Source organism: Lemur catta, chromosome 1, assembly GCF_020740605.2.
Source record: "Lemur catta isolate mLemCat1 chromosome 1, mLemCat1.pri, whole genome shotgun sequence".
Taxonomy (NCBI): domain Eukaryota; kingdom Metazoa; phylum Chordata; class Mammalia; order Primates; family Lemuridae; genus Lemur; species Lemur catta.
The window spans coordinates 180,065,311-180,080,543 of NC_059128.1; positions in this window are offsets into that span (position 1 = coordinate 180,065,311).

Genomic DNA, 15,233 nt, shown 5'->3' on the forward strand with positions numbered 1-15,233 from the left:
ACCAATGTAATAAATGAAAAATGGTATCTTATCAATGCTTGAATTTGTGTCTTTTATTACCAGAATGGTCAAACACTTTCCCATAATCTTATGAGTTATTTGTATTTCCTCTTTCGTGCACTGTCTGTACTGGGCCTTTACATCTCTGCCAAGGAGCCATCTGGCTTCTATTTAAACATGTCTAATAACAGAAAATTTACTACTTCCGGGGCAGCAGTCCTGAATAAGGGTTATAATTGTTAGAAAGTGTCTTACATTGAACTTTGTATTAAATTGAGTAACTTCTACCTAGTTCTATCAAGTAGAGCCACCCAAAATGTCTTTCTCAGCAGATGGCATCCCTTTAAATGTTTGATGACAATTAGTATAGTCCCCCAAATTCTCCAAGCCAGCATCTCAGTTCCTTAAACCACTCATTTACTATAATTTCTAAGCTCTTCATTATTTTGGCCATTTCTCCTAGACATACCCAAGCTCAGTGTTCTTAATAAAATGTCTCTCGCTGGCTCTTTATTTTTCTATCTACATAGTGGTTTGCAATGCAAAACCGATAATAACCCTCCTCTGTAAACCTGAGTATAATTTAATATTTTTAAATACTTTAGAACAGTCTCTAGATGTACGTCAAAATTTAACATGGAATCAAACTTTTAAAATTAGAAGGGGACCATTATAAATTATCTTATTTGTTAATAAATATTATTCTGATATTTTTTATCAAATTAAGATAGTATGAATTGCAAAGTTTTTCAGGTGCTATAAAAACCCCGACACCAATTTACACTGTGTACAGGTTTCTGTGTTAGAGTATGGCTGTCAGTGTATATTTTCCTAACCTTTAAGGATTCTGTAATAATTAGATTATGAAATCTTTCCCCTTTGTGTAGTGCCAAATGATTTTTCTTAAATCATAGAATATCTGCATGGAAAGCCCTTTAGAGACCCATCTAGTCCAACTCTTCTACCTCAGTTTTCCAAAGAAAGCCGAAGTTCAGGGAAGCTAAGAAACGTTCCTAAGGACACACATGGAAGCAGGTGCAGATTTCTGAAGCTGAAGTTCATCAGTCAATCTTTTCTATGAATGTTTGTCACCATCTGAAAGAGAGTGACCACCATGATACAGGAACACAGGACCCCTTTTGATTCTCAGAAGGTTTCCCTGTCCAAAGATATAACAGGTGATGGAATTTGCCAAAATAACTAAGGTGGCTCAACAGGGAAAGGGGTCATAAAAACTATTACCTTTAGATATTGATTATGAGAACTCTGGACAGGACTTTGTTGTAGATTGTCTTTGCCATAGATAACCACGACAATAAATCGTTAAAAAGTTCTTGCCACTATTAATCCACAGATCTGTGAGAAATAATAAGCCATTGGTTTAAGTCATGAAAATTAGAGTGGTTTATTTATATAGCAGTAGATAACTGAAACAGGCTTTCCAAATCACCCCCAATTCTCATTTGTCTTTTTTATAAACTGTTTTCCAATGGATAGAAATCATTAACAGAAATGTTAGTGAATAGTGTATAAATATACTCGATTCCTTAATGCTAATTTTTAAAACCATTGAACCTCTTTCCCAACCCTATGTATTAGTATATATGTTACACTTTAATCCTTGCCAGAGCCCTTTAAGAAAGATGCTACCAGTCCCACTTCACAGATGAGGTACTCTAGACGGAAAGATAAGAAACACTCCCAGAGAGTAATGGGGCCAACGTTAAACCCACAGCTCTCTAACTCTAAGTCTGGGGTTCTTTCTGCTTTCAAAGTTAGCAGAGAGAAGCCCTGGCTATGGTTGAACATTAAGAATTGGAAGCAATGGTGATTAGGGCCTGTCAAGTCTGTCTCTATTGATAAATGGCAAAAAGAATAGTTGACCCTTGAACAATGAGGGGGTTAGGGGCACCAACCCCCACACAGTCAAAACTCCATGTATAACTTCTGATTGCCCCAAAACTTAACTACTAATAGCTTACTTGTTGACCAGAAGCCTTACCAATAACTGTAATTAACATATGTTTTGTATGTTGTATGTATTATATGCTGTATTCTTACACTAAAGTAAGCTAGAGAAAAGAAAATGTTATTAAGAAAATCATAAGGAAGAGAAAATATATTTACTATGCATTAAGTGGAAGTGAATCATCATTAATGTTTTCATCCTCATCATCTTTATGTTGAGTAGGCTAAGGAGGAGGAGGGGGATGAGGGCTTGGCCTTGCTGTCTCAGGGGTGACAGAGCAATCCACGTGTAAGTGGACCCATGACGTTCAAACCCATATTGTTCAAGGGTCAACTGTAATTACCTGATAATGTCACTATAAGAGTTAAATAAGAAAATGTTAATACATATGAGGCAATAAGCACAGTGCCTATCTGTGATAATCTCTAATATGGCCTCCAAATAATCCCCCCGTGCTGTACACACACGCTGCACCTCACACCGAGTGGTACAGTCTGTTTCCCCTTCCCTCAAATCTTGGCAGCCTGATGACTTTTTTTTTTCAGTTCCTAAAATTTACATGAAGGCATTTAAAAATGTTTTCACAAGATGCAAGTGGCACGTTTGGTTATTGCTGTGAAAATTAATTCAGCAGTGCCTATGACACACTTATTAAGTATACTTATAAATAATTTTCATGATTACAGAGCTCAAAATGCTTTTTTGCCCCTTTTAAAAATAACAAGACATCCACAGATATATGAATGTATAGGTGGCAATTCTACTAAAATCTAACTCCAGACATAATGTTCAGCAAGTATTGAGGTCAACTGAGGAAATTTTAAGCGTGACTTAGTTTTGAAAATGTCATTCTGTGACTTCTAAGCCCAGAGGTTGAAAGGACTGTATCTTCCTTCAGGTATCTTCCTTCAGGCTTGTAACCCTTCACATGGAAGATTAATGAGAGAAATCTTTATATTCTGTAAAAACAAAATCAAATTTATATACTAAAATCATTTGTCTAAAAATTTAAGTTGTTTTCAAATAAAAATTAGAATGCATTTCTGATATGCAAAAAAAATCATTTTACTTTTAAAATGATCCCTCTTAGAATGCATGACACTGCCATACTACGAGGAAGCCTAAACTAGCCACAACTGAGGCACCTTGACCACAGCCTCAGCTGATCCTGGTCCCCAGCCAAGCTGCCCCGCTGAATGCAGCGACATGAGCAGATCCAGGTGATATCAGAATAATTGCCCGTCTGACATTCGAGATTGTGAGGAATAAATAACTTTTTGTTGTTTTTAAGGAGCTATGCTTTGAGATGGTTTGTCCTTCAGCAGTAGATAACCGAAATGTCACATGTTAATGCTCAATAAGTATAATCTTTTATTATTACTATTACTATTATTCAGAAGACTATATAAAGGATAATGGTGTTTATTTAGATAAAATTACCAAAAGAAACCTGTTTGTTGCATGAGAAACGGGAACAATGATGGGATGGTGAAGAAAATTCTCTTTGATCCTTTAGGGATTTTTATTTTTAAGATGGAAAATAAGAACTTCAATTAATTCCAACCTGGGAAATCCTTACTGCTGAAAATTCACAAAGTGAAATCTGAGCCACTCAATCCTTTATTTCCTATTAAACCTAGAATCATGCCTTCATCAAATGGCTTTTATTTATTTATTTATTTATTTATTTTTTGAGACAGAGTCTCGCTTTGTTGCCCAGGCTAGAGTGAGTGCCGTGGCGTCAGCCTAGCTCACAGCAACCTCAAACTCCTGGGCTTAAGCGACCCTACTGCCTCAGCCTCCCGAGTAGCTGGGACTACAGGCATGTGCCACCATGCCTGGCTAATTTTTTTCTATATATATATTTTAGTTGGCCAGATAATTTGTTTCTATTTTAGTAGAGACGAGGTCTCGCTCCTGCTCAGGCTGGTCTCGAACTCCTGACCTCGAGCAATCCACCCGCCTCGGCCTCCCAGAGTGCTAGGATTACAGGCGTGAGCCACCGCGCCCAGCCCATCAAATGGCTTTTAAATACCTGTCTTGTCACATTCTTGCTTCTTTTCTGACTTGTAACTTTTGAGTGCTTGCTGTCTAAACAGACATTGCAGCAATCACTTATCAGATTAACAGGCCCAAATCTCCTTCCTGGGAGATATGAGCATCTTCTCTAGACCAAAATATGAACATTCCAACCTCTTTCACTTCCCTGCCACCCCTACACGTCTAGAGTTTTGATTTTCTTCATCTATTTTAAACAGAAGAAAGATGTCAGTGGAAGCATCTCCCCACTGAAGATGACTGGCTTTCCTTTTCCCAGAAGCACTTAGCTCCTTGAGAGAAATTTTAATTTGTTTTTTCAACAATGGCATTTTGTTTCTCTAAGGAAATACTAAGGGGAAAAGGAAGGATTCATGTTTGCAAATAAGAATTTTAAAAATCCAGATTCCCAGGGAAGATGGCACAAAGAGTTAGTTGCACCCCCTCTCAAATCTTCACTTAAATGACAATAAAGGGGGTTTGTTTTGTTTTGTTTTGTTTTAAGGCATAAGTCCATAAGGATGTGGAGAACAGGGGAGAAGACAATAGCAACAAAGTCTGCAGAGAGGAGAAAATGGAATCCTGAGTGTGTTAGTTTGCTAGGGTTGCTGAACACCGACCAGGTGGCTTAAATAACAGAAAATATTGTCTCACAGTTCTGGAGGCCAGAAGTCCAAGATCAAAGCATAAATAGGGTTTGGTTCCTTGTGTGGGCTGTGAGAGAGGATCTGTTCCAGGCTTCTTGCCTAGCTTCCGGTGGTTTGCTGGCAATCTTTGGCATTCCTTGGCTTATGAAGCATCACCGCAATCTTTGCCTTCATTTTCACATGACGTTCTCTCTGTGTGCATGCCACTATGTCTAAATTGCCCCCTTTTTATAAAGACACAAGTCTTATTAGATTAGGGCCCACTCTAATGACCTCTTCTTAACTAATTACATCTGCAATAACTTGATTTCTAAAGGAGACCACATTCTGAGGTACTAGGGGTTAGGACTCCAACGTATGAATTTTGAGCAGGCCACAATTCAGCCCGTAACACTGATCCTGTAGTGGGAAAGCTGAGAACCAAAACAACATTCATTCAACACATACTATCTCATTTAATCCTCATAACAACTCAGTGCAATGAGTGTTACTCTCACTTAACTGGTAAGAAAACTGAGCCTCAAGAAGGCTGAATAATTTGTCCAAGTTGCCCTTGTTATAAATGCAAACACGGGATTAAAATTCAGGACACTTTGAGGCCAAAACCCACCTTTTGTTTCTACTATACTACACTGCTTGCCTAAATGACTGCTTGCCTCACTAAATGGGTAAGCATCAGCAAGTGCCTTAACTTCTCTAGGTCTAATTTTCCTCCAGTGTCAAATATGTTAAACAACATCCACTCTACAAGACTACGTAAGAAAGGGTTGGGAGGTTTAAATGAAGTATTTGTGAAAGATTATTTGAAAGTCTATACCCCTGTACAGACACAAAATATCCTCCTATCTATGCAGGGAATCCTAACAGAAAAGACTATGCACACAGTTTTGGAAGGCTTAAGAGAACTTCAAGACCTATTTGGGTTGCTTTATGCCATCTTATCACTATAGAACTAATGGAAATTTGATTGTTACAGGTGGATGTGTGCTAGCCACATTTAGAGCCAGAATTTTAGATACTTCTATGCCTTCCTGAAATGAGGTTTTCTAACTTGATCTAGTGCTTAGCCCAGGGCAAGGTTTGGGGCTGGTGCTTAATGAGTGTTGAATGATCAATGAACCTATCAGTCAATTGATAAATACATTAATCAGTCAATCAATCAATCAATTCTTAAATCAATTTTTAGATTCCAGGAAATTGAGAGTCTCTAACCAATGTATGAAGAAATTCTTTTGTACATGCTACTCTGGTGTATTATTTTAAAATTCCAAAATATATGGGACCATTAGAAGACCCAATATAAGCCTATGTCTTCTACAAGAGACTCACCAATAACAGAGACACATGTGGAATTTTATTCCCATTGTAGATGGTTTTGAATTCGGGTGTGGCCCACTGTAGACATGATCGCATTTCCACAGGGACTGAAGAGTCTTCTCTATCTTTGCCTTTACCATTGAGAATGAAAATGGTCACAAGGTGTTTCATTGCAGTGCAAAGTACCGTCGTGATTGCCAACAGGGAAAACAGCCCAGAGATTGCCCTGTTGGCTCCAGGAGTCCTGGTAGTGGCCCACATACCCTAGCTTTATCCTTAACAATAAGAGTTAGCTGTAGAACTTCCCTTAACGGACTTTATAAAGGGCAATGACTTGAATCATTGCAAGTTCTCTGGCATACTCATTCCTAAGGAGATGTGAATTTGGTGCTATATTTGGAATTTGGCATCTATGGGGTTAACTCTTACAGGCTATAATATTGGTTTCTATATCAAGAAATTAAATGATTGCTAATGAAACATTTTAAAATGCTATTTAGAAGGAAAGATGGTTTCCTGATTTCTTCCTATGGCAGGATGTGGTTTCTAGAAAATTTGATTTTTGTTAGCTTAAACATATCTTTATTTGTAATTGAAATTTTTCATGAGATAATTGTAGAGTCATATGCAGTTGTAAGAAATACCAAAGAAATTCTGTATACCATTCACCTAGTTCCAACGTATCTTTTTAAATGTTTTGGGTTGTTGTTTTTTTTTTATCATTAGGTGATGAAATTATTTTCTTCTGACTCAGTATTATTGACGTTCTGTGTCTCCATGAATAGTACAGAAAACTTAGTCAATTGTTCTCACTCTCTAGTCCTCATTTCTTTTTATATTTGAAAGGAAGAGTTGTTCTAATTCATTCCTAAAATTTCATCTAGTTCTGATATTCTATTAGAATCCGAAATTGCAATCTCTGACAAACCATGGCCATCACTGTTTCTATACAGCCCATGAACTAAGAATGACTTTTACATTTGTAAATGGCTGGAAAAAATCAAAAGGATAATAATTTTTGTGGCATGAGAATTACACAAAAGTCAAATTCAATATCTGTAAAAATTTTTGTTGGAACACAGCCTCACTCATTCATTTACATATTACAATAGCTGCTTTCACATTACAATACCTATGATATGGACCATCTCTATCACAAAGCCTAAAGTATTTACTATCTGGCCTTTTACAGAAAAAGTTTCCTGACTCCTCTTTTTAAATCGTTCATGTCCTTTAACCCTGGAATAACACTTCTAGGAATTTATCGTAAAGGAAAAGCAGAAATGTCCAACACTAGAAGATTCATTACATAACATGTGTTACCTTCAGCTGATGAAGTATGCAGACCATATTTTATAAGAGTATTTAGTGGAAAATGCATATATTAGTGGAAAATGCTCACAATATATGTTCAATTGAAAATATAGATTATAAAAGAACATGCTGATGACAGCAGTTTTGTGAGGGAACAGCCAAACCTTTCCTGTATTGTATTCTGCATTTGCCAATGTTTCTAAAATGAATTATTTCATTTCATTGGAAAAAAATTTTAAATTTTATGCTAGATTGTTTACTTGCTACTGCTAGCTGAATAGTCACTTATAGATGTTCTCAGTAGAAAATTAATATATTTCTTTGTAGTTTGGCAAGGAATGTAAAGTATAGGAAAATCAGAGCAAGAGGGAATTGAATTTCTAATTTCTCACCTCACAATATTTTGTAGTTATTATAGTGCTAATTCAGTAGTATATTTATATTCACTTTAAAATGAAGTCAGATTCTCAGATACCATTTTACACCTATCAAACTGACAAAATCTTAACTCTTAACAATCTGAGTATTGGTGAAAAAACAGGAATTTTCATATACTTATGATGGAAGTGTAAATTAGATCAGCTACTTTGGAAAACAACTTGCCAATTTCTAGTAAGACTGAAAATGCACATTTCTTATTACCCATCATGTCCATTTCTATGTAAACACTCTAGAAAAATTTTCTCACATGTGCATAAGGATAAAAATGAAGGCAAAGATGTTTATAAACACAATTTTTAAAATATATAGAAACTAGAAAAATTCTATATGTCTATAATTAGGAAAATTCATTAATAAAATGTGTTTTATTCATGTGTTAGTGACATACAGCAGTTAACATGAATGAACTATATCTATCTCATGATTAGATCTTATAAAATAATATTGAATTAAAAAGTGAAGTAAGATATATATAATATAATATTTATATAAAAGTATTTAAAATCACAAAAGAATATTATATACAGTTGTCCCTCATTATCTGTGGGTTCCATGTATAGACTTTTCTTTCCTTGTCATTATTTCCTAAACAGTACAGTATAACAACCATTTACATAGCATTTACATTGTATTAGGTATTATAAGTAATCTAGAGATGATTTAAAATATACAGAAGGATGTGTGTAGATTATATGCAAATACGATGACGTTTTATATCAGGGACTTGAGCATCTGTGGATTTTGGTATTTTGGGAGGGGGGTAGGTCCTGGAGCCAAACCCCATGGATACTGAGGGACAGCTATAGATATAGTTTGTTTTTACATAAAAAAACAGAAAAGATATGTAAAAATATAGACTTAAAAGATGCACACCAGATTTGTGACACGAACTCCAGCATGAACTCTGGAGATGGACAAAGGGAATTAAGACTTGGAAAAGGCAAAAAGGCAATTGCAATTTTAACCATAAAATTTCATTTCATTCCCAAAACAAACAAAAAACTTAGACATATATGACAAAATGTAAACTTTTGGTTAAATACCTGCTTAGATAGCCATATTATTTTCTTACATTTTATATGGTTTGAATTTTTTCTTCTTAATACTGCTTTAATAGCCCAAGGAAGTCAGGATGGGTAAAGTTCACAGATTATGATAGTAGAAAAATTGAAAGGATCTCTAAAAGTAGATAGTATTGAGTGATCTCACAATTTATCCTAACTATTTTGAATTTCTATCTGTAACTATGTTCTTCTGAGGCCTTATCTCTAGGCCTTCTCACCCCTGGAAGTCACGTGCCTCCTTTAGTTTTACATAATGATTAGAACCAGAGCCACCAAGTTGAAGTCAGTGACACTTCAAAGTTCAATGACATTTACAATGATAGTTATTATCACCCTTTAAAATAACTAGGGAAGAAAGTAGGATGTTTTATTTCAAAACATAACAACTATGTCTCACAAGTAAAACAAAAATCACAAATGTTCTAAAAGAAAGAAAGGAAAGAAGGAAGGAAGGAAAGAGGTAATTGTTGAGAGATAATTCACAGGATTCTATCTTCATAGCAATTATTAATTAATATCAACTTTCAGAATTGTCATCTATAGTTCATCTACATTTTATTGAATTCTGTATGCAAAATTTTTAAGTGACTATTCATATATTTACATATTAAATTATATATAGCTGAGAGGTTAAGAGCACAAGTGTTGGAGCCAGAATGCCTGGGTTTAAATCCAGATTATGCCATTTACTACTTATGAAACTTTAGGAAAGTAATTTAGCCTTTTTTTAGTAATTTAGTTATTTTGTTATTTAGCCTTTACAGTTTCCCTATCTGTAAAATTAGAAAAATAATAATATCTACTTCACAGGGCAATTATATTGATTAAATGGATTAATATACATAAAGTGCAAAACAGAAACAAAAATGGTCAATAAATGTTGGCACTTTGTATATTCCCTCAATATATTCATTAAATGGATAGCTAAATAACAGTGTGATATTCCCCAAATGCCATGCACTTAGCAGTCACCCAGTAATACTGATAATAATGAACATGAAACAAACCAAATTTGGACATTGAAATCCATACAGTCACTACAAAAATCATTATTCAAGCCAGTAGGTTGCTTTATATCTGCTCTTGCATGTTAAGGCCCATCATTCTTGGTGCTTCATGTCACAAAGTAGTTCAGCCATCACATTCTGCCTCCCTACTGCCTTAGAGAAAGATGGTTTCTCTGAGCCGTGGCTTTAAGGAGACTCACAGTTCTGTAAAAATAAAGGGGCCACCCCCAATACAGACAGCAAAATGGTAGAGGCTTTGTAAAATTGAACTTCCTATTTAGCCTTCTCATCCCTGATAAACCATCCCAACTCCTTTTGTCTTTTCTCATAGATGTTGTCTACTCATTTAATTTTTCCCTTTGTTCTTCCCTAGTCTCACATATACATACTTTTCAAATGGAATAGAGATCCACATTGGGTAGGAGCCCTAGCCACTTTCCCGTCCAAGTCATACATAACCCCAGCATTACAGACCAAACCGTGGTACCTTCCAAAAACAAATGCAACAGTAGACACAAAAGTTCCGCTTTTGGTGCTCCAGATTTTCAGCTGCAGAAATTATGATATAATATTAGTTTGTACACAGATACATGATTAGCTCGGAGTAGCCTTATACTACATATAATTGGAATCTACCGTGTACAATAAATTTTCTGAAGATACTGAAAATATATGGTAGTAATTCTCTATGCCTGTTTTGATGAATATTACCATGGTTTCTCTACATTTTTGACTTGCCATGGATGTTTCTTTGGAAGCAACATAGTATAAATGTGACAAAAATATTCTGCAACTGAAAAATAAAGAGTAAAAGAAAAACAACAAAAGTTGTGCCTTTACATTTTAATACGTGTACTTTGACTATGTTGAAAAGTGCATTCAAACTTCTCAGATAGTAGTAAGAGGATCAAAGATAATTCAGAGTTTTATTAAACGTAGTACCACTCCCCACCCCAGAAAAATAAAATCTTTAGCTTTTGTAACTGTGTTCAAATTATTCAATAATAAGCTCAAGTATGCATAGGCAACTCTTTGGGATCTGAAAGCTGCTGGTTGTGCTTCCCTATGTTTCAGACACATTTTTCTCTCAGGTCTTAATAGAAAGATCGTTCCATTCATACCATCTTATTTCATGTAGCACATTCTACCACCCAACCCCCATGACATTTTTACATCCAACCCTCAGTAATAAGTGAAGGCTACAAAAATAAATAAGCAATTAAAGAGAAGGAAGTAACTAGCTTTTATTAGAGAACATTGAGCTGATTAGACATCTTGAGGTGCAGCTTGCTGTACTTATTTTTAGCAGCAATAGACCATACATCTCTTCCTACACTGCTGCTGCTCATGTATTCACACACCTGACTGCTACCTACAGTATTTTCCATGTGGAGATTTGTCTAGGAAAAGAACAGCAATGCAGTTGGAGGTTCTTAGGGAATATGGGGAAACTGGGGTCTGTTCATTTGTTTGTGTGTGTATTTTTCCTTCCAAATGGCTGTGTGATCAGAATATAAGCTGTAGATGTCAGTGAAGTTGGTTTCCCTGATTGTCTTCTCTGGTTCTGAGTCCAAACCTTACTGTGCTAATGACAAGCACTGACCAGCTTTTTAGTCTCGCTTGCCTTGTCAGCTGCTGAGTGCATAAGCACGAGAAGATAGTCACTTGTGCTCCAAGCTCTGTGAAGGCAATGATCCTCAGCTTCCAGTTAAAGCCATTAATCTCTAACTCCAAAATATAAACACAGGTATAAAACATTGTACCATTTTAACTCCTTTTTTTGAGAATGTTACATTGGTTTCCTGTGGATTGATTACTTATCTTTTTCAAAAAATAACTTTGCTTATGAATATACCTGTCATAGGTCCTTATCTAAGTTGGAAAAAAAAAAAGCCTGTTATAAATGTCAAGAATAGAGCAAAGGTCACAGGAAGCATGGTATGATATGGGGCACTTAATTACCATGCAAGGCCCCTGAACATGACTGAGAGGTGGTGACTAATATTCCCTCCCCAAGGCATAGTAGATCTCCCTGTTATCAGGGGAAACTCCTAGGCTTGAGCAGCCCTCATGGTTATCCCTGATGTGGCCATGGCCCCCGCTTTTCTGGTCCTTAGTTCCTGAGGAGGGACACTCCCTGTAGGATCAAGGAGGGCAGGGCTAGATGGGACCTAGATATTCAGGTAGAGAAGAGCAATGGTATGGATGGTGCTCTAGATTGGGGAAATCACTCAGACCATAATCCCAAAGAGAAGTCATTCAAGCCAAGACTTTAATTCCAGGAAGTTTCAGAAAAGATGGAGTTTGTATAGCAGGTGGGGAAGGTACATCAGGGGAAAGGGACAGAAAGCCCTGCGAGTGTCCAGAGTATCCACCGGAATCCCACTGGACTCTAGCAGGCCCAGTGGGCCCTTGGCTAGATGCTCCTGAGGCTGGTCCCAGGGATACCAACTTAGGTCCCAGTGTGTGTGGGATAAGGTGAGTATGATACCCACTTTGAGAAGCCCTACACACACACACACACACACACACACACACACACACACACACACACTACCATCAATTTTATTAAAGAACTCAGACTCAAAACAATCTAGTTGAAGTTGACATATGGGAGCTGGCATCATCAGAAAGGGTAGCAAAGACAGCAACTACTGACAGCTCATATGGCTTCTCCTGTGACTTCAGGATAATTCTAATATACTTTCCCTTTAATACCTCACAGTTCCTGAAATGATTGCTTTCCTTGTAGAGAAAACAAATGGAAAAAGAAAAAATTTTGCGGAAAGGATGCCATTTGGTCATAGTAACTTTTTTGGATGGAGATGAGATCACTGTTTTAAAAGTACAATGTTTCTACTCTTTGTGCCTAAGACGGCAAACTTTTCTACTTGAAACCCATAGCCAAATGAAGTATTTTCAAGGTGACCTTATTATACATATGTGGCAAACAGAAAGTCGGACTTTTCTACAGGAACATACTTTGGTTTAAACATGAGTATGATTAAATAAATCAAAACTAAAATGTTGAGTCTTAGAAGGGAGTCAGAAAAACTACCTCGACCTCACCCTCTTTAGATAACTCCTGCTGAAATAAAACTGCCTTTGAAATCTGAACTCTGGGTCTAATTGCTGAGTTAGAAACTGCCAAAGTCTGCTGAAAAGCCACGAAGTCATTGTCTTTGGAACTATTATATTTTCAACTAAGGAGAACAAGATGTTTTTATTTTTCCATTTCATTTTTTCTAGTAATTTTTAAAAAATGTATAGTGCCTGTAATTTTATTTTAAACTAAAGCAAATATTTACATAATGCTTTATAGTTTATAAAACACACATTACATTTTTCACCTCATTTAATCTTCACAACAACTGTTTGAAGCAGGTGTAATGTTACTCCTCTTTGACAGATGAAAAAATAAAGGCTCAATGAGCCTCATCTGGGGACTCTAAGCTGCTAAGTGCCATGGGTGGGACTTAAACCAGATTTCATATTATAAACACAGAGTTTCATATTATAAGCACAGAGTTCTTTCTACTGTGCTTTGTTCTTCTCATCGTCAGTCATTTTCTTGCATCTTTCATTTTCAGACATTTTCCTGAAAGCAGGGCCCAGTCACAATAAGATGAAAATATACAGTGTTTATCAAGTCCTATATTCTTTCCCAAAAGTTCCCATTTAATTCAATTCCAAACATATTTATTAAACTCAGTAATAAAGACACAGGAGCTCTCTCTGTTTTGGGAAGGCAGGATATTACAGTAGGCTAAAGACTCTGGAAACAGACTTCCTGGGCTTCAATCCCACCCACCACTTCCTAAAAGTGTGGCTTTGGCCAGCTTACTGTGCCTACATTTTCACCATCTGTATATAGAGTATAATAATATTATCTACCTCATAGGGTTGTTATGGGAACTAAGTGATACAATTTATAACAACCACTTAGAACAATGACTGAGACTCAGTAAGAACCAAATAAATCCTGGTTAATATTATTTGAAGGGACAGAGATTCGTAGTGACCACAACTACAAAAATAACTATTTGAAATGCATAAATAACCCTGCCAGCTGCAGGAGGCTATAAATGCCATAGAATGGATACTAATTAATAGGTACTAACCAGGTGTTATTATGATTCTATCTAGGAAGGCAGGAGCCCAGGGGGAAGCTGTTTGAGAAGGCCTGTGGGTGGGGGAGAATTCTAAAGGGTAGAATAAGCAGAGACATCTAGGTTTCAAAGCCTATGGCATCTAAAATTAGTACTTGATTTAATGGTTGTTTAAAGCCATGCAACCATTGGAGGTGAGCTTCAGGAGTGGGACATAGGAAGTGGAAGGGCCTTCAGACCTCCCTACCTCCCCATCCCAAGGAAGCACCTGACTTGAAGAGCTGAACTTCTCAATCAGCTACTGTATGATGATGTTATCAAGGCTTCAGGAAGACAAGGGTAGTATTTATTCCTGCTGAGGAGATTAAAACTTCCAGGTCACAGTCTGACTTCCCCTTCAGTTCTGACCTAAGTCACATAGCTCCCCACTTCCTTCCCCTTTCCCCTTCCTCCTCCTCCTTCCCATCCCATATTTTCTACCTAATGACGTTTTTATGAAGAATGATTAAGACACATAAAATCATTTTTTAAAAATACAAAATGCCCTATGGTTTAATGATGACTAAACAAGAAATAAAAACCAACAAAGCATGGCTGTCTTTTAATCTTCACGTGAATTAGCTTACTCAGTGATTTCAGACACATTAATCATGCCTCAGCCCCTCAGGCCTGATACTGTTTTATAGAGGAGTTTTATGCTATTTTATAGAGGGGTAAACTGTGATATAGAAGCAATTTGCCTGATAGAAACCCATGAGTCAGTAGCAGAGTCGGTGAAAGGTCTCCAAGACCTGGCCTCTGGATGGACTCGCAGCCTGAAGGCAGCTTCCACTTGCTTTAGACTGAGACCTACTTCTGCTACATGCTCTAGTGGCTCAGGGGGCTGCCCTCGGGGCTAGAAAACTAAGTTACAGAAAAATCCCTGTAACCTCATGTTAACAGCCTGGACAAGTCCTCCAGCCTTGGTGGTATGACTCTATCCTTTAAAATATCCCAAAACAAATACATACATGCATATGTGTGTGTCCATATATACGCACATGCATACATATATATACACACTATGTATGTGACTTGTACCTTAAATATATAAAGAATTCTTACAATTTGTTAATATGAAAACAACTGAATAGAAAATGGGCAAGAGATTTAAACAGATAGTTCACAAAAGAAGATATATACAAATGATCAATAAACACATGAAAAGATGTCCAAAATAATTAATCATCAGGAAAATGAAAATTAAAACTACAGCAAGGCTGGGCGCGGTGGCTCACGCCTATAATCCTCGCACTCTGGGAGGCCAAGGCAGGTGGATCGATCGAGGT